We start from the raw sequence: 20,963 nt of genomic DNA, 5'->3' as shown, positions 1-20,963 counted from the left end.
ACACTATCAATAAAATTACAAAACTATTGATCTTGGACTGTACTCATCCTCCAGCTGGTACTTTGAAAATTATTTATGCTTTTACCTGCATTTTGGGAAACGCGTCTGTCTCATTGTTTAATAAATGCCAATTTAAAAATCCGGGCCAAGTGCTAGAATGTTAAAAGCTTGACATATTAATTTCTTCCGTCTTCTAAAGACAGATGTATGCTCAGCCGCCATCCAGGGACACGTCTCCTTGGGCCTGCTGTGAGGGAGGCAACACAGGGCAACACCAGGAGAACCTTTTTTAACCCAAAAGCCCTTTTTTTCCATACACCTGTGGTGTGTGAGGGGTCCCCACTAACAGACCAAAAGCTGCGCCCCGCTGGGGTCCCTGCCCGGACGCCTCGCACCCTGGGGCACGTGTAACCTCGGGCTCCTACTCATTTATTTACCGATTTATTGACTGATTTCTAGGGGCCGAGGACCTGCCGCGGACCGGGGAGCAGGTAGGCCGCCCACCGGCCGCCATCTCCTCAGGCAGCGCCGGCCCAACCGCCGCCGCGCGCCCGCCCCGCCCCCGCGCGGGCACCGCCTCAGGGGCCTGTGGTGGCGGCGGCGGCGGTGAGGTCTGTCCCGGTCCCCTCAGCCCCGGATCCCCCATCCCCGTTATCCCCGTCCCCGGCGGGGAGGTAAGCTGCCGTGCGGGGGCGGTGCCGGCCGGTACAAGGTTCCCCCCCACACCCCCCGGCGCCGCCACCGCCCCGGGGGTGCTGGATCCGCGGCCGCCACCGCCTCCTCCTCCGCCCCGTTTGGGCGGGAAGGGGCTGAGGGGGGCAGGGGGTGTGGGGGGTGTAAATGGGAATAAATGAGAATAAATGAGGGTTTGCGAGGCCAGTCCGCAAAGCCCTGGGGTGCCAGCCAGGCCTCGGATCACGGAGAGAGCCTAATCTGGGGTGTTATCTGTTACTTTCCAGGCTTATTGGGGAAGTTTGGGTTTGTTTTTGTTTTAAAAAAGACCCCTTTTTTTTTTTTAAGGAAAAAAAAAAAAGAAAAGAAGTGAGGTTTTTTCGTGCTCCCTTGCCGATATTTTCAAGGGCCTTTGCAGGGAAGAGACTGATTGTGGAGGGGGGAAAAAGGCTGCCAAATGCACTAAGTCAACAATGAAAAAGGGGGTTTGTTTGTTTTGCTAAACTGATCCAATTCTAGTAATCTGAAGTGTTTCATTGTTACAAAAGGCAGTCCCTGAAACTGTAGTTTGCAAGTTGATATTGTCCTTTAAATATCTCCTAAACAGTTGTCCAGAGATTATCTAAGAATTTTTTAACTGTGATGCTTGGTTTGTTTCTTTTTTTTAACAGTGTTTTAAAATTAGTGGTGGGGGGAAACTTCTTCATAGACAATTTTTTTTTTTTTATTTTAAAGGTTAGATAATATTAAAATGGTTCTGAAAGTGTAAAAATAGTATTTATTAGTTTGTGAATGACAACATGGGCTAATATTAGAATCAGATCTGGAGGTAGTGATAACCACTCTTGTTTGCCACGTATGCTTTTTAGAAATAAGCGAATACTTAAGGTATGGTGTTTGCTTGAAAATCAGGCTGAATTTTCATCTGAAGGAGTTAACAGTTAAAGAAATGTTGATTGTGGACCCTTGGCTTGGGACGGGGATGCACTGGAGCTCACGGACCCTATCCAAAGTCCCCTGAAGCCTGGTGAAATCCAGTGCAACTCTGATAGGTTTCAACTGAAACCCTAAAATGGAAGTTCAGCCCTACGTCAGTGGCCACCCAGATCCTATTCCTGCCTCAGAATTAATCTCTGAATATGCTGTTAACTCCTGGTCCTGCACCAGACACTGTCTCCCTGCAAGATACAGAAATGGGCTCATCATCCTATGACAACATTCCACCAAATGTATATACTTTATATATACGCAGGGGGGTATTTTAGGGGCACAACACTTGTAGTCAATGATCTTTCTTAAGTATAACTAAAGGAAGAATTTAACCTACTAACCTCTCCCCCATTGAGATCTAGGGACTCCAAAAATGTGAGTCTAGACTTGCATGGAAGAAATGTATGGAGGGTTTTGAAGTTCTTCGGTGCTAGTTCAGAAACCGGCAAGCAAAACTTTTGTCTCGCACAAACTCAAAAGCTCTGTAACTAGTTTCAGTTCTGCCCCCTCCCCCAATATCTTCTGACATAAAGTTAATTAGGTGAAATTTCAAGCTAAACGGGCTTTTTTTCCTATGCAAAAATACAAAAATAGATCAAATATGAGCTTAGAGTGGAAATTTGGAATCAATTCCCCATCTTAATAGGGTCTAACTACAGGAATGTATTTGAAGAGTAATTCTGGAAATGTTGTCATTTTCACGAACTGCTGTTCACCAGTCTGATTATTCTGCATCTTCATATGCCTTGGAAACATTAGGGCTTTTTTTTTTTTTTTTTTTTTTTTTTTTAAAGCAAGGCATTTGGTGAAAGTGTAATCTACCGTGTGGTTTAATACAACTGTGATTAAAGGCTACCTGGGTTACTAAGCAGCCTTTGCCCAAGAAATACATACAATATCTTCACTATTTCAGCTGGGTCACCAATGCACAGGAGGGTGGTGGAGGGAGTCGTGCTGTGCTTTGGTGACTCTTTGTTCTGAAGGGCCTATGTCCAAACAGGGACTGAACCGGAGCAGCTGTGGGGCCACTTGAATTTACAGAAGGGATCAGGTAGGTTCCTGCCAACTGCAAAGTACAGCAGTGGGAGTCCCCGTCTTTATTTAAAATCTTCATCTGTCTTCCAGTATCTGGCACAACCTCTGCGCTTGATGGAAGATAACTGTGTATTTCATTGTTGCTTTATGCAGCTTTAGAAGGTTTTAAACCTCTTCACCGTTAGCTGGTCCTTTCAAAAGAAGTTTCTCCTGTGAGGGTTCCCTCTGCTTCCCTCCAAGAAGAAAGGCTCCCAGAAATTAAGTCTCTTAACTGGCATTTTAAGTTAGGACCACCATTCTCATTCCTGCTACCACCTTTCTTTGTCATTATGGTTGCCGCCAGTTGAGTAAAGAGAATCTCTCTTCCCTTTCATTTTGGGAAAGGTTGGGGGGAGGGAAAAGAAGTTGTGTTTTTTTTGTTTTTTTTGTTTTTTTTTCAGGCTGTGCGTTCCTTCTCTTTTCCTGAAATGGAATTGCTTGACTAAGGTATTGTCATATTTTCAGATATTTTGCCAAAAAACGCACAACCCAAAACAAAAAATATGATTGCACCCCCCCTTGCTAATTGTGTGACACTCAGGCATTTGTCTGTCTTGCACTGCATGATGATGTGATACAGAAGCAGACAGCCATAGATGGCCAGAAAAGGCTTAATTAAGTATTCTGCAGCTGCTACAAATTAGATCAGCATCTGCATCTGTGTAGACAATGAAATTCATGGTAATTTTGAGGGCCAAGCAAAGTAGAGATTTGTTTTGGATAGACCCCTAGCCACAATTCAAACAAAATTCAAATCAAACCTGTTCTAAGGGTAGAAAAACATTGGTCAACTTCATCTCCTCTTGCTGAAGGCCACTATGGTTCTCCGTCCTGGCTACAGATACAGATTCCAGTGTACCACATGAAAAGCTGCTGTTACAGTATTCCCAACTAGAAGAGGAAATGGCTTTTTTTTTTTTTTTTTTTTTTTTTTTTTGAGAAACCCAATTCTTAGGCGTTTCCCAGACGAGACTTTGAGATATCTTTTAGATAAGCACCCAACTTTTTGGCTGTTTCTCTGACAATTTCCCTCATTTCAAATTGAATACCCATTTCGGGAACTAAAGCTGGAGTAAATGATATGCAAATTTTAAAGGTCAGTCATCCTGCCTGTTATAACTGAGTATGCTATATGATATTTGCAGCATAAATTGACTATAGAATGCCATAGCAATTAGTACATGGAATGAGGGGGTAAAGGTATTGTTGGCAAACTGTTTTACACAGATATGCTTGCGTGCAGGTACCAAGAAGTAAGAGGTTAGTCTCTGGACATTTTGAGAAAATGCACTATTTTTAAGTGTTTGTGAACTCTTCAGTACTAAATTAGTGTTTTCCTTTTAGATTTGAACAGCTCCAAACATGAGCGTTGATCCATAAATGTGTCTTCTAAGTGCTGCTGTAATACTAATATTTCTATTATCAAAACAATAATTAATATAAAACTTTTATTAGACGTTTTAGAGAGGCCTTTTGAAGGTTGACAGCTCTTGTTGATAAGTGAAGAAGAACTTGTAACCTCTGTGGCCATAAAATGTAATTGCACAATAGTTGGGTCAGCTTTTAGATGTGCTTGTGCCACTTATGTTCGTCTATATTAAAACTTCCATGAGCCTCCAGCTGTGATGTCATTGGTTATAACTTTTCCCATGGAAGCACTTTAAAAAGTTGATATTACCGAGGTTAAAAGGAAACTAAGCCTCGGAGGTCATGTTTGGTTATGTACTTTGGTTTAGATGTATTTCATCTGAAGTTACTGTCGCTGTTGTATGATCTAGTTTTGAGTGTCTTTGCACAGCTCCTGTATGGTAGGGGCAGATTTAAGTCCCCGTTTCTGCTCCTTTACAGATAGCCACACCCACACAGGAGAAGAAACCTGGTAACTAAAAGAAGTTTCTGAAATTGAGCATTGTTACTTTTGCCAGGCAAATAAGGACCATACAGAGACAACTTCAGTTCTTTTATAATTAACTAGTTAATCTCCAGTCAAATGTGTATTGAAACCTCTTGAACTGACCCATCAACTATGTTGCTACCTGCTCTGGTTTTAAACTCTCAGTAAGAGTTAAATACACCTGTTATTTGTCTTTACCTTTCAGATCTACAGCAGCCTGAGGGTCTGTGCTGTAAAGCCCCCTTCTGCTAGTGTCTACGGAGAAGATGTAGTTGTCCTCTTGGCTGTGAGTCGGATAAAGGAATAAGGGCTGGAGACCAGGTACATATTTGAAAATGGAGGTTATGAGATTTTCTAGCTGTTGAAACTGAAGGGTCTTTTGGGGTCTAGACGTTCAGGTAGGGTGATGATGGGGCAAAAGGCATATGGGCAGAAATCATGTGAGGACTGTCGCTAGCGTGGATAGACAAGTTAAGAATTTCTAGATTGCAGTGAGATTCAATGAGGAGTTCCTGCATCTGTTTTGCAGATTAAACCCAGCAGTTTTCAAGCTATTTAAAAAGTAGTTTCTCCCGGGAACCAAGGAACAAGTGCTTCTTTGCCCTAGGTGGGAGCCGGTTCCCTCATATTTCTGAGGAAGAATACAAACCAAAATCTCATTTCAGTGAGGTTGTATGTGCCTAGGATCTAAAGTGCTATCAAAAGCACAGTGGTTGAGGATGGAATGGTTAATGAAGTCAGTCACTGCAAGGAGACATAATTAAATGGATAGCCGTATCTTTCCAGGGGTAGGAACTATCTCCTGATACACAAGTAGATTATTTCACCATCTCTTCTCTTTTTCTCAACATTAGTAGACTCTTCATTAATTTTTATAATTATTGCACACGATCCTAATTTGTTATCACCAAGCATTCTTCTACAATAATTTCAAACTCAGGAGATGGATTGATACTGGGGAAAGGGCTATTTGCATATAGTTATTTTGGATACAGAATATCCTGCAGTCACTTAATAAAGAAAAAAGAATGGATGCTGCAAATATCTATAACAAGAACTATAGAAACCATTGATTCTGTGTACTTCCTTATCATTATTATTATTGGTATAGCAATAGAAGAAAGTAGAAAGAGATGAAAAATACTGGGGGAGAGATTTTTTTTTTTTTAAAAACAAAACTCAAACAACCAGATACAGAAAGGTTTGTTTTGCTGAATTAATCCTTAGCAGCTGGGTATGATACTATTCAGCTTTTAATTTTCTGCCCTGACAGATGCTGTTGTGTTTTAGGGTACAGCGCCTTGGCTACATTAACATTAGATTGAACTTCATATGCTGTGAGCACAACTTTTAAGTATATATGTGGAACTAGTGTTGTGATACATATATATTTATGCACGAAGCAGTAATTGCTGTTTCTGTGCAGTTATTTTGTGCTTCCAGCAACACAGCTTAAATCTGTATGTCTATCCTTTGTAAGCTGTATTTATTGAACTTGATGGAGAATCCAGTGCCTTTAGAGTTACGCGCAGAACGCACCGTTGCTTTTGTCTTTATTGGAAATTTCTTAAGCGGTGTTTTTAGAACTTGCCTCATAATGGTAATTGCTTTCAAAGGAGCAACCCCAATTTAGCTATGCAACAAATCCTTAGTACTTTCACTGGAGGAGACAACTCAGTTAACAGGTTGTCTGTATATTGTGTCAAGGGGTATCGGCTCAAGGCCAGTCCACATTACCTTGTTTTTGGTGAACCATACGGTGCAATAGCATTTTTGAAATGGGATAGCAGGGAGGAGCCGCCAGCAGTCGTGGGGAGTGGTATGGGAATGCTGGGGGTGTCTTCACATGGGAATGGGGCACAGTGGGGTGCAGGGGTGGGGAGCAGTGGCAGGGTAGTCCCCCTGTGGCCACTACAACTGCTGAGGGGTGGTGGAGCCCCCAGCAGAGGCAGCGGCTCCCTATTTTGCCATCAGACTGGTGAGGAGGAGAATTCCCCTCTGCTTCCTAACGTGCGTGTGTTCCTTTGATCTTGGGGATGGTGTTAGACCAGTAACCAATGGATTTTTGAACAAAAAAAAAATGGAAGTAATAAAAGCCCATGAAGAAAGTTATATATCTTTTGTGGAATATGATTTTGTTCACTGTACCAAGGGAAAAATAATTGTGAATTTAAAGTGTATATTGCATACTCATATATATGTACGTACACACACTTTATATACACAAGTGTATATGGATACACACAAAAAATTTATAATAGAAAATGGAAAATTTTAATGTTTTAAATGCCCATGTATGAAGCAGTAAGTAAGGCAATTTGTCCTGTTTTCCCCCCTAATTTTTATCATGCAGGTCATCTTCTTATCTCACTCCTAAATGCAACTTCATTGCCTTCAGTGGAAAGTGTCCAGTTTTCACAGAGTTAGTGAAAGGAGAAGGCACGATATGCTTTGAAAATACCATGTAACACTGCATGAAAAGCCTTGAATTAACTTTTGAAGAACACAGCATAGAGTAACTAAATTGTGATTTTTGCCAAAGCTTTGTGGTTAAATCCCATTTTATATTTACACGCACTATGGAATAACTAATATAGATGTCTTCCTGACACTAAAGCTTGGATTTATTGGAAAAGACAAACATGTGGTTGAAAGCTGAGCTGGGCTGTAGCTTTTCAAAATAAAAGAGATAAAATGATAGTTGTAGAATAAACTGCCCTAGTTTACAAAACAGACAACAGAGCTCTTAGTTACTAGGGGATAGTTGGTACAGAAATAAATGAGTGCACCAGGCATTTTTGGGCTTGTTTCTGGTTCTAACTGAAATATTAGTGAAGTTTCAGTGAATTAAGTAAGGTTTTTCTATTTCTTAATCTCTCAGTAGTTCATAAATAATAGAACTATTTTAGAATTTCATTTAATGTGCTTAAATCTGATGATGAGAAAAATAAGAAACAGACCAATGAAGGGCACTCATTTAAGTTTAATGGCATGAGCAACCTAGTATGTATTCTCTGCCTTTTGCAATATTAAACAATCTTTTTCTATAAAAGTAAAGCATTCTGTACTGAAGTTTTATTTTACAAAATATTCTTTTCCCTAAATGCAGTGAAATGTAGACTAATTTAATAGGAATTTCGTAAAATTATCCAGGAGTTTGTCACGTTAATTACTCTTTCTGAGCCTGTAAAATCAATACAGTAAAATGCTGATGAACTCAAAGTATATAGAATTAAAGGCTGTAAACCAAAGGCTGTATGTTTTTCTTGGTTAGTGTAGCACGCACAATGTCTAGTTAACTCTAGGAACTGCCGTTACTATTTACTGTCTTCGGATTTAACAGTGCTTGGTTTTAATGGCTGTTCAGGGGATTTGGTTTCCATACTTTACAAATGTTATGCATGAAACAGCAATGTTTTACAGGCATTGCTAAGTTTAAAGGCAGCTCTAGTTTGGGGGTTTTTGTTTTGCTTTACATTTCATACTTCATCTGAGAAAATATCTTTCATATTTAGAGTTTTACTTTTTACTTTGACAAGTAACGTTTTATCATGCTGGTCTTTTATTCTCACATAGAGTAGGATATTCTTGCAGCAAACAAAATTGTGATTATTTTCATATAGCATGTTCCAGAAACAAAAATAATCTCTGCTGTGCTTATTCTTGTCTCCCAAAATGAAGAAAATGGACAAGAATTAAGGCCTGATCTACCTCTGCTGAGGTGAGAGTTCCCTGTCAGCTATACCAGTCCCACACCAAGCAGCCTAGTTGAAAAAAGTCACAGATCAGGGGTGTTTAAAAGAGCCTCAGGTATTATTATTCAGCCTAATCTTAGGCTGTCCATTGCTGATGTATCATTTATGTCGACATCTGGGGAATATCCACTACAGAAATAGTCTAGCTGTATATTGACGTATGATTCCTTCCTTTCTGCCATTACTGTCTTCTATGGTGTGCATGTGAATTGAGAATATGGAATCTGTTTACTCAAAAAGATTCATATGGTCAAGTTTTCTGTCTGTTTACTTGCTTAAATAAATGTTTTCAATTTAACACAACAATTTGTAATGAATACTGTGAAACAAAGTTAAAAGAATGAGTTCTTGAAATAGAAATCATAATAAAAATGCTTTTCTCCCCTCCAAAATATTTATTTTAACATGTGGTCACATTTTCCTACATTTTCACATTAATTGAAATCTTATTGTTCTAGAAAAATAAATCTCTTTTTTCCTTCATCTAGTTTCCCAGTTCTTACGCAAATTAAAGAATACACACACGGGCATAATTTGCAGTTTTAAAATAAGGAAAACTGTGTAAATTCATGATACATCTTAAAAGCAGCATGCCAAGCAGTGCTCTCATGTAGCCTCTGTTTTGTAATTTACCCTTTCACTTTAGCGAAAGGCAGCAGTTTTGTGTGATAATCCTTTGGTTGACTTTTGTAAAATGTTCTAAAGATCGTTAATTTCACTTTCTTATTTATTACAAAGTAATGTTATGTTGGTGCTCAGACGGAGTTTCTAGGAATGTCCGCTGAAGCTCCAGATACCGGGAACAGTCTACAGACAATGCATCCTTTCTATTTATTTGGAAATTACCAGGATAACTCATATATTTTAAAGGAGACAGATGGGGGGGCATAGAGTACACCCCCAGTGCTGTCTGGCTTCTGGTGTTGCTGTATGTAATCTTCTATGTTCTTTCTTTTCAGATTCATAGAAACAGTTTGAAAGAAACCGACTATAAATACCCAGTCACTTTCAGGAAACTTTTCTTGGCAACAGAAGCTAAAATCAAGCACCGTATCAAATAAAATGCGAAGCATGCTACAAAGCTTATCTCCTTTCTCCTGAAGAAAGCTTTGTGAGTGTAGCCACGAGCCCGGAGCTGAATCACCCAGTGCCGCGGCAAGCAGAGCAACTCCAAAGACTTTTAAGAATAATTTTTCAATCGTTTTCTCTATTAAAACTCACCAGCGCCCTTCTTCTGCTTCTCCAGGAAGTTGTACCCGTCAGCACCTGCTGAGGGCTTCGTTGATCAAACTGGCAGGTAAAAAAAATAAAATTCCTGTAGAGTAAAGCCAGACCAGCTGGCTTTGAAGAGAAACCCCCCAGTTTGGGTTGTGTTTGCCTCACTCACCCTCTCCTCGGCAGCTTGGGGCTTTTTCTCCTTTGGATGTTGACCTGTAGGTTGCGTGATGCGGGCGCGCAAGTGTCTGGCAGGCGAAGGGGCACCTGCTTCTGTCAGTCCCGAGTAAATTTAGCTGTAAAAGGTATCGCTGACAAGCAGACCTTTGTCAGGGCTGGCAAACGAACACAGCCTTGCCGTCCCCCCCCGTCCCAAGTGCGCTGCGAGTTCAAATGGAAAATATCAAATTGGTCGTCTTATCCAGGAATCGCTTCTTCGAGAAGAAGGAAGGCCAAATTGCTTGCATGTGGCAAAAAAAAAAAAACCTTTCCTCCTTTACATAGATGTTAAAATTACAGTATTCCAAGAATAATCTCTGAACAAGACGGGGTTTTGTTCTATTAATTGTGGCTGGAAGGAAACTTTTTTTTTTTTTTTAAATGGAAATACAGCACACACATATTTCAATTCAGGTTATTAAACTGTGTTAAGTATTAAAGTTGATTGCCTTTCTTTTCACTAACTCATTGTGCTTTTTTACCCAAAGAAATATTAGAAGACTAAAACCTCTCAAATAGGAGGTATTAATCTCATTCCCAAAATTAGAAAGCATGCAGTGTTGAGAGACTGGATGTCAAAATTACACGTTCGTAGCACTTAGACGGTGGGAATCTAGGAACCAACCACTTTTAAAATGAGAGCTAAAGTAAATGGAGACTCTTCTGAGAGAAGAGATCAAAACTTGGTTTTCTTGTCTTTATTGGATTAAGGTAAGGATATTTATCATTTATATCTGCCCCTTGCGTTTTTTCCCCCCTCCCCTCTCCCTTTTTTTTAATCACCAGAAGTGGCTTTTTTTTTTTTTTTTTGCCAGGACTGGTAGTAGCATACCTAGGTACTCCATTTTCTGCTTGGAAACTGTGACGCAAACTCAAGCAACTTTAAGGAAAAAATTCAAAAAAGTGTGTATTTCACTACAATATGCTGTTTAAAAGGAGCAAAATGTTCCGTCTAAAAAAGTGGTGAGAAAAAGTGTGGGTCAGGGGCTCTTTGTAAAATAAACAAGGTTCCTATTTACTTACTTGTATAAACAACCACTCACCAAGCTGTATGTCTCTGCAGGGGCACCCTTTCAGATAAAAACATGGACCTGATTGGCATCATCCGGTATCCATGGAAACGTTTGAAGTACCTCTCTCTCAATATGTACTTCTCTTATTCAGGGTTTAAAAGCTGAGTACCGAATAAGTAAGTGTTTTTATTTAATAATTATACAGAAGGTACTTTGTGGAAGCTTGGTTCTTGGGGTTTGTATCTATCATAATAAAGATCTTAACATTTTCATCGTGTTTGATAAAATCATGTGTTTCCTTTCAAGCCTCCTATCAGATTTCATTCTTACATTAAAAACAACATTCAAAAAGTCCTAATGAATGAAAATTCTGAATTTTTTGACGGTCCATTAGTGTTTAAAAAGAATTATCATAATTCATATTGCTATCAGACTTAGTCACTGCTCTAATTGCTTTAAACTGGTCTGTTTTTCTGAAAAAAGAAATAGGAAAAAAGACCAAGAATTATTTTGTCTTTTGACAACAGCCATACCCACCTATATCGCTGTTTAGTGGGTCACAGAAGTTGAGAGTTTAACAATCGTCTTGAAATTGAACCAAAAGACTGAAAATAAAGGAGGCGCTTTAACACAGAAATAGGTGAAATGCAAATGATTTTCCTATTAAGATGTGTCTGCCCTACTACTTAGTTAAAATATCAAAGCAAAGAACTAACAGAAATAAATAAGGGATTTTCTGTCTCCATATTTCCATGCAGAGAAAGAAGCGTAAGGTTGAACTACATTTATTTTCAAAACCATCATTCTGAAGAAGATCCTTTGCAGGTAGTTATTTCGAAGTTCCCTTGGCTCAAATTCAAAACTCTTTTTGATTTCCACCTACTAACTGGTCCCACTGATGCATGTTGTTAATGTAGTTAGATTTGCAAAGTATGAAAATGAGCGAGTGCTACCCATTATTTAACAGTCTGTATGTATTTTCTAAAAAAAAAAAAAAGGTGTCTTAATTTTGTTGATGGAAAACATTTTCTTCACCTGGGCCAAGTCGTAACACTAAAATGCCTCACTAATTGCAACTGCTATCGGAAAAACACATTTCTGTCTAGGAAGATCCAGTAGTTCTCGCGGAAATCCAACTGGTTGGGAGTCTTGGTTTGCTAAGTCTGTGCCTCTGCATATTATTTTCATGTACTGCTGTGCCTGTTTTTGTGTGCCACCTTGTCTCGACAGCCCAGTCCCTGCTGAGTGCAGATGGCACAAACGATCTCTCCGCTGATTAGGCTGGAACAGCCTTTGTAGAAACCGTGTAAAACTTTGCTGCCTAAAGGAAGTTAGATCCTCCGTATCGGGCTTGCACTTTATATTTATGTATATGCATTTACAAGTGTGTAAGCACCTTATTTAAGAAGTGTGGTTGTGGTGTGGGCCCGTTGAACCTGCCTGGCTCTCTGTGAGAGCTCCTCTGCCCATGGGCTGGCCCCCTTCCTCCCGCAGATTGCCACATGAGACCTAGGATTGTGATTGCTCCCAAGAACTTTTACTCCGAGCCAGCTGGGCATATCAGAGAGGTGAAACTCCCAGCCCTCGGGGAAGGATGCAGCGCACATGACGATTTTGTACATTTCCCTTCTATCATGTGCCTGTCCTTGCTGCAAGGTGAAGGTTGCTGGGGTATTAGAAAGGGAGACTGGTCCCGGCTCAGCCCTCTCTGCGTTCAGCCCGACGCGGAGGAAGATCTGACCTTGCTCACCATCCCCAACAGATAAAATTCCAGTTATGTGCTTTGAGTGGCAGGATGGCTTGGGTGCACTGCGAAACGCAGGGGAGGCTGGGCTTGACCCTGCCGCACTGAAACGGGGGAAAACAAGAGATTTGCACTGTGACCCCTGTGTAACGGGTAAAAACCCGATTCTTCCTCGCCACAGAGCGCGGGGAAAGCAGGGGATGGGGAAAATTGATAGTGGTATCACTTGGGCACATAAATCTTCATCTAAGTAATATGTTCTCAGCTTTATGATTTTTAGCTTTTTAATCCAAGATGTCTTTTTTTTTTTTTTTTTTTTTTCCCTAGCATTTGTTAAAGAATCACTTCCAAAATGCTAGAAAGTCAGCCTGAGCATATTGCAGATAAAATCTGTCTCCCTTCTCCATCACGTAAAATAGAGATACAACATTTGGCCTATATTCAGTTTTTCAGGTGCTAAAAAGCTATGACAAAACTGCACAGATCGTATGATAATGGGCATATTATACAACTCTAGATCATCATATGCCCAACTTATTATTACTATTTTAGTTTTCTACAGACCATTTTTATAGCACCACCAACTTACATGGTACTTCACAAACATAAAGGCTCATGGCATGCTTTTTGAATTTATAGATCAAATACAAATAAGCGGTGAAGGAAACAGGCAGGCATTTAAGAATACAGCAAAGGTGTGGGGCGTATTGCTGTGAAAAGAGGAGTGAGATGAGTTGTTCGAAGGCTTTTAAGGATGATCAGCAGACTAAAATGTAGACAAGGAATTCTCTGAGGAGCACCTCCTATTATTTTTGAACCATCAGAGCGAAAACGGGCCCTAAATTCTGACCCTTCTGTACTTGAAACGTACCCAGCTGAAAAGGGCTGAAAAAGAAGCCTGACTGACAAAAAAGCAGCTGCATTTGAGGAACTTGTGCACAACAAAGATGGCTCAAATTCGGGGGTGAAAAGGGGTGGGAAAGCTGAAAACACAGCATCTGCTTCCACTGGTAGGAGCAGACAGTTGCCTGGAGGGGAATAGACATGTACAATAGCAATGTGATAGAGGGTGAAAACCCTGTTCATAAAGGTACTCAATTACATGCATAACTTTTAAGTTGCACCGTGGGCTTCCCTATATCATTGTGCCGAGCTGGAGAGCAGAAAGAATGTAAACTTAGATTTGGAGAGGGAGAGCAATGTTATGGAGGTTTTCCTAATAGAAAAGAGGAGCTGGAATATTGTTCCTGAAGAGAAAGTAAATTGCGAGATATCCCCACAGTAGAGGTGTGATAGGAAAAAAGTTATGGACAGTTTTGAGGTAAGGGTGTAGGGCCAGAGTTTAGGTACATATAGTGAGATGCCCATCCATTTTAGAGTCTGTTAGTGGTGGGGAGCCACATCTCAAAGTAGAAGAACTCTATTTAGGAACAAGTGGCACAATGAGAGTTCGGAAATATGTCAGTCCCTAAGTTAAGGAAGAGAATAGAGTAAACATGGAGTGAGACAGGAGGTAAAGAAGGAGTAGAAGGAAGAGTTGGTGTTTCAGTAGGAAAAATTCTGGTTGTGGTAGTGGCTGTTTGTAGCCAGAGGGAGATGCATGCTGCGTAGCAGAAAACAGATTTGGCATAAATGCAGCGGAAGGCAGGGAAAAAGAAAATGTCTCTGAGAGTAGGGGAAAGCAAAAACTTCGGAGTATGCTTCTCTACTTTTCAATTTTTTATGTCCTAAAATGGAAGCGACTTCTCGAAAAGGAAAATTGAAACCACTGAAGGGGAAGGGTGAAGAGATGAACCCGACCTTGCAGTGAGTTACTGGTTTGTGCTGGAGGACTGTGCCTGGGAGAGCTGCGTGCACACCTTGTAGAGGCACGTTGAACTGCCCTACCTCTGGGTTATCCTGACCAGATTTAAAAGAAACTGCGGGGAGAGGTTACTAATGTAGGCAGAGGAAGTGATTTCTGACACATGCGAGAGCCAGTGTGGTGGTGTAACACAATATGCAAAGCTATATACAGGCAGGAAGGGATGGGATGACATTGGTAGGGCCCAAACTTGGCGCTGGCGGCTCAGCGCAGGCTGTAGCGTTGCCTCTGCCACGCCAGGTTCACAGGCTGGTTCAACGAGGAGGCCTGTTGCAGGAACTACGAGCGATTAACTCACAGCAAACCTCTTCCTAGGTTTTGTCAGGAGCTGGGGAAAAAAGCAAGAGGCAGCACTGGGGTACGTGCATCTGGATCCGTAGCGTCGCGCTGACGGAGCCTGCAGCCTGTGGGAGCTCAGGTACGTATATGGCATTCATTGAAAAGTGCTCCAGGAGTCTGTCAAGGGAGGGAAGAGAGCTTCCCCAGCAATGTTTACTGCAGAACAGTTACACTGATTATAAGTTACTTTTAAAGTAATAAATTAATAGTGACCTTCTCTGCCAAAGTATGATTTATTACAGACTGATCTGCTGTTTTGTATAACTGTTTTACATACTAATTGCCAGTATAGTTGCCCAAGAATTGGAATATAAATATGATGGGGAGTGATTCATAGACAGTGTCTAAAAGCAAACCGAAAACCTCAAAATGTTACAAGCTTTTAGAACTAAAACATTTTAGTGCGAATCAGCAATATGGTATATTGTCAAATTAATTATTTGAAAAGGAGTATTTATAATAAACATTGGAAAGGATCAGCGGAATAAAGGGTTTTACTAAACATTCCCAGCTTCATCTAAAGATGATTCAACTCCTGTTCCTGCAGACCGTTTTTCATATTTTGCTATTGTCTCCTGAATTCCTGCAAGCTCCAGTTTTATAAGCCTATTCTGTTCAATAGATAAAGAGTTTTGTTTTGCATTTGTGCTGGTGCATACAGAAGATGCTTACTAATAAAGAATTAAATGGACCTCCTTCTTGTTTTGAGCCTTTCATACTCTATGTATAGCTGATTTGAAAATTATTATTTTAGGTGGGTCTGGTACCATACACAAGGTTGCCTAACATTTCTCATTAAGATTTTTCGTTGTATGAGAGTTGCCAAATTTCAGCCATTAAGATTTAAAGTTGTCCTTTTTGGGTATGCACTTTATCTTGGATTTTCTGGAATGATTCCGCAGTTACTTGAAGAGAACAAGAGGAGAGGTATTCCAGATTACCTGTTAAAAAACCGTGTAAATTTGTTTCACTGGGAGTCTCTAACACCTACAGATTTTGGAATAATGGAAGAGGTTTGGGCACAGTCTTAGGAATGTACCTGACACCAGCCCAAGTGGCATCTCTGCCAAAGAGAAATTTTCCAGGAAAATAGCAGGTTGTGTGTGCTTGTCTGAGGCTTCAGTTGGGAATCTGGCAGCAAAGAAGGGGAGGAAGTGGTTAAAAGCTGTTGGCATGCCTGTATGCATAGACCCAACTTGGAGCTGGATGGCAGCTAATTCTGATATTTGCAATATTTTAAGCACTGGCCATTACTTTCTCACAGAATGTGGGGGTTTACTTAGGTGCACACTAACTGTGTATGTTTTGCAGTTTGTACAGACAGATGTGTCTGCTGCTGTCTGCTCCGTATCTGCTCGGTCTCCATTTCTAGTTCAAAAAGGTGAATACATAGGTTGTTCTTTCTCTCTTTACTTCCTTTTCCTGCTCCTTGGAATGATAGAGGGAACTAAGCTCACCTTGACTTCCTTTCTTTGTCCCACCCTCCCAGCTCTTAGTGTGGCAGTAAGCATTGTCCAGCCTTCCAACTTGTAGACAGAAAAATTTCTAGTAGTATTCGCACATTCTGAAGAGCAGAGTTTTGCAGTAGCCACTTGTATGTACAAAAATGTAATTCTAATCTTCTGTTGTTTTTTTGGCATTAATGCACCATATTCACTGAGACTGAGACAAAACTGCTGCCTCTAAGAGCCACTGATTTGGACAATTATCCAAAATCAGATTATAATAAATGGCAGTCTTAGGAATTTTGATTAACCTCTAAATAAATGTTACTTTGGAAAAACCCTGTCAAATGCATTAATGATAAATTGTGAAGTAGTAGTAATTGCAGGCATGGCATTATAGATAACGTAGTTAATTCATACCACCCTCTCAAACATGTATAGCACATCAGCTGCCATGAAGCTGGAGTGATTATAATAGTATTTACAACAGTTTAAATACATCAGATAAGACGTGTGAAGTGGAAACTTAGGGTGCCTGCTACGATCATCTCACTTGGTCATTTAATAACTTGACTTTGGGCAAATACTGCTGGGCCATTAACGCTTCCAGCTTTCTAAGGAGGTAAAGGATGTATGAGCTGCTCTAGCTGGATTTTAAGGGAATACCATATGGTTTAGGATGAAAATTGTAATTTATCCAGACAAGTCTGCACAGTAATCGGTTGTCTCCAGGGGTCACCCAGAGAGGAGAGTGGGGAGCAGCAGGAGGTGGACCAGGGACAGGACTGGAGATGAGGCTACAGCATAGCTCCTTAGTCCATCCAGGGGACAGGGCAAAAGTGGGACTGGTGACAAAGCTATGAAAAAGCAGGGGCCTATCCAGGAGACAGCTACCCAGAGCAAAGGTCTAGTCTCAATCCAGAGACTACTACACTTAAAACATAGCTCTGGCTAATTAAGGCCCTGGGCTGAGCTTAAGTGGAGCAACTTTGTCTGGGGGCACGGGTGTGGGGGAGGCTTATCAGAGCCATTACAGCCTGTCAGGGCAATCAGAGCCTTGACAGCTTCTTCCTTTCTCCTTCCCTTATCACGGCTTGCAGTCACAGGGTTCACAAAATGCATCTGCCTTGGTCACCTCTCCTTGTGATGGTCCCAAGGAACAGTGTGTTTTGGGTGAGTTCAGGATGAGATTACAAATGGAAGTGGAAAACATGTCCTTGTCTTGCAGGCTTGTTCACAGGGATGCAGTAGAGATGATACACGCGGACTCTAAGGAAGAATGACCTGGCTTTGGGGGAGGAATGACACACGTTTGATGAACGGTCCTCAGTTCGTCTTGTTTCAAGCATGGCTGCAATCTTCATCGACAGGTTAGAAGAGAATAAGATGTGTGCACAGAAATAAGATGTAGCTGCAGCAGCTCCATTGAACCAGAGGGAGTCTTCCTCAACAAGATGAAGTTGACAGCAGAATGAAAAACTGGGAAGCATACAGAGGACAGGCAGCACCAGCCACTGCAACATCTCCCAGCACATGAATCTAAGTGAAAGGAGTAGTTTTTTGGGGAATTTTTTTAGTCATAGCATAGATAAAACAACAGTTGCACGACAAGAAGGAAGAAGAAAAACAGTGGGTAGGGCCTGGAGCATCAATCTTGGGAAGAGCGGTTGAAGGAGCTGGGACTGTTTAGTTTGAGGAAGAGGAGGCTGAGTGAGGGGAGACCTCATCACTCTCTACAGCTACTTGAAAGGACACTGTAGAGAGGTTGGTGCTGGTCTCTTCTCACACGTAATTAGGGACAGAACGAGAGGGAACGGCTTCAAGCTCCAACAGGGTAGGTTTAGACTGAACATTTGGAAAGAATTTTTCACAGAAAGAGTGGTCGGGCATTGGAACAGGCTGCCCAGGGAGGTGGTTGAGTCACCATCCCTGGACGTGTTTAAGAGTCATTTAGATGTGGTGTTGGGGGATAGGGTGCAGGAGAGAACTTTGTAGAGTGGGGTTGATGGTCGGACTCGATGATCCCAAGGGTCTTTTCCAACTTGAATGATTCTATGATTCTACGTGTGTTTCTATCTTCAGCAATGGCGTTAGCAATGGAGAGTGCCACCTCCCAGGACAGACCATGAAAAACTGACTTTTCACCCAGGAAGCTTCTCTGTAGCTGATCACCCCGTGTGTTGAACACCGCATAATTCCATTGTCATGGAAATCCAGGTGTTTTGTGACGTGGATAAAATATATAGTCTGCTGCTTGGCAGAGACAAGAGGGTTCTGTCTTACAGTGACGAGAGTAGTGGCCAGCCATGCCTGAGGTGGACCTTCTGCTCCTGGTTACAGGTTTTGCCCATCTCACCCCTGGGCGTGCTAGGTGGCACAAGTCACAGCTTCTGTATCTGGGCCAGGCTGATCACTTGATACGATGCCTATTATAGAGCAGTGACGGGCAGTGGGGTGAGAGGAGAGCTATCAAGTACAAATGAGATCTGCTGAAGTGCAGCTTGGACATGCTCGCTTCTGTCACAAATGAGTTAGGGAGGATAGAGTGACACATCTGACCCACTTGGTCCAGCAAATGCAAACCTGGAGCTACCACAGACGTGTAAGCGTAGCTAGGAGAGCTTCAGGGCTCCATTCTCTACCCCTGAGATCACAGGTTATGAAATACAATAGGACGTCCTTTTCAGGAAGGAGATCAGCTCATCTTCCTCCTGTAAATGTTCTGGGCAAAGGCTGTGTGGGTGTAGCTGCTTGAGAAAGGGGGTTGGAATGCTGTTGGGAAAATAAAGCTGAGACTAAAACCTCAGGCTACAGAAAATGCTTTGTAAATGCTGGTTTTTGAGGAAGAATCTGCAGGTTAATGCGATTATTTTGCTGGGTTATTCTGCCAATTTAAGCCATCTTACTTACAGTATAAATCCATGAGATCAATTTATGACCCTCTAGTTAGGAATAGCTCTTGTCCATTTTCAAATGAAAACTGCTAGTCTTGAAAATTCCACCATTCCTGTAAGGGTAAAATACCACTATTTAGCCCATAAGTATAGGCAAAATCATGTGAAATGAGCCCAAGTCCTGTATTTTTTCTAGACTGCCTTGAATGAGGTTTTGGTAACTATGTATAAAAACAGTTCATAATTTCAAACAGTTTGGGTTTTTTTTGTTTGGTTGGTTCGTTTTTTTTTTTTTATTATTTTTTTATTTTTTAAAGTAACATGATGGATTTAGTGAAATAAAAGATATCTTGCTTCTGAACTTTCTCCCAATCCCCACTCTGCCCCCCTCTCCCGCCACTTTTCCCAAATAACAGAAAAGCCAAAATCTCCATAAGGAAGCAGGGCTGTTCTGTGAACACTAATGTGTTCTTACCACTTTTGTCAATTATATGAATTTGTTTTCCGGTATTAAAGCCAGCATGAAGGACTACTTTACAGTGAATAAAGTATTCAGTCTTAAGCGCTAAGAACAATTTTTTAAGCTGAAGTTTTCCTTTTGAGAGTTGTCCAAGGTTTTCATTCTACGACTTCTTCCTAAAGCTGCGGCTCCATAAATCAGGCCAGAAGCATACCTGTTTACACAGCTGTGCCAGGGGAACGCTGCAGGAACTTCACCTTGCCAAGGGAAGGATTGCACCCTGGCAAGGATCAACTCCCTCTCTCATTCCGAGCTTATTCCTCAAGGCTGATGAGCAATAATTTGTGTCCCAAGAGCAAAAAAGGGGGCAATGCCCCTGACTGATAGCTCTGATTTTCATAGCTGATGGAGAAGTAAACCTCAAGGAAAGATGGTTTGTTTTTTTTTCCCTTGGATTTTTTCTCTTTTTTGTGTTCTTGTGAGGACATGGAGGCAGCCTCTCATCTCCTTGGGAATGCTTGAACATAAGATTGCTAATAGGAAACATTATACACAGCTCCATCTATATTTTCCCAGTCATTTTCCATGCACCAATCCTCAGCCAACGCCACTGGCATCACTCCCACTGAACAGACACTAATTTACACCAGCTGAGGTCCTGGGTCTTATGTTACCCTTATATTCGTGTACTATAGTCTGGGAAATGTCAATAAAGCACACAGGTTTAGAAATGGATAAGGTACATGAGCGCAGCAAAACTATTTTACATAAGGACTCGGGTCAGAGCTGTTGCTTATGGCTGGCATTCTATGATATGCTTGCTTTCTGACCCCATCTCCTACTGCAGCTCACTTGACCTAAATTCTACTGCAGTTTTCTGTTGCAAAAAACTGAGAATTCAGGCGCTGCTGCAAGTAAATTAAACAAAAATGGGCGTCTTTACCAAAATGATACAATGAATTCAGCGTTGTATGGCATTTAATCTTATATTGCATCCTATTGATTTTATGCCAGGCTTAATTTTTCATTTTCAAAGCAAGCTGCAGACTGCAGTATTGGTACCGAGAGTTGTCAGCACAATAAACAGAAGGTTTGGGGAGTAGATATGGGGAAGTTGAAATTTATCAAATTTGGCAAGAATACGAAGATGGTCTGGGAAGCAGACATTAGTATAACAAGCAGCTGTGAAATACTTAGCATCACTGACCATTTAAATGGGGGCTATCAAGTTTTCTCTTTTAATTAACAATTAAAATCAAGGGGCAGTTCATGCCTGTTAGAGCCATTCTGTTAGGCTGCCTGCAAACTTGGGCATGTATCTCTGCATGACTTTATTTTCGGTTAACATCTGGAAGATTTTCTTTGCCACTAAAGGCAAAAAGCCC

At 41.2% G+C, this 20,963-nt stretch overlaps 1 long non-coding RNA gene across 26 annotated transcripts in view; it reads left to right on the top strand.

Moving 5' to 3' along the window:
• The first annotated feature begins 569 nt into the window (after positions 1–569).
• The window catches only part of LOC106885031, a 36,832-nt gene continuing 16,438 nt past the window's right edge, over positions 570–20,963 (top strand). For 16 of the 26 annotated variants that reach the window (XR_001411361.1, XR_001411352.1, XR_001411353.1 and 13 more), the window contains exons 1-8: positions 570–674; positions 2,663–2,713; positions 3,138–3,183; positions 4,836–4,951; positions 9,345–10,782; positions 10,883–11,008; positions 11,591–11,657; positions 14,756–14,858. This is a non-coding gene — a long non-coding RNA (uncharacterized LOC106885031). Of the gene's footprint in view, positions 675–2,662; positions 2,714–3,137; positions 3,184–4,835; positions 4,952–9,344; positions 10,783–10,882; positions 11,009–11,359; positions 11,658–14,755; positions 14,859–16,090; positions 16,161–20,963 lie in introns of all 26 variants that reach the window. The other 10 variants (XR_001411360.1, XR_001411346.1, XR_001411358.1 and 7 more) reach the window with 10 other exon arrangements.

This window comes from Calidris pugnax, unplaced genomic scaffold (assembly GCF_001431845.1).
Source record: "Calidris pugnax isolate Ruff unplaced genomic scaffold, ASM143184v1 scaffold40, whole genome shotgun sequence".
Taxonomy (NCBI): Eukaryota; Metazoa; Chordata; class Aves; order Charadriiformes; family Scolopacidae; genus Calidris; species Calidris pugnax.
The sequence above is the reverse complement of the archived record's forward strand: the minus strand, read 5'-3'. Positions and strand labels throughout refer to the sequence as shown.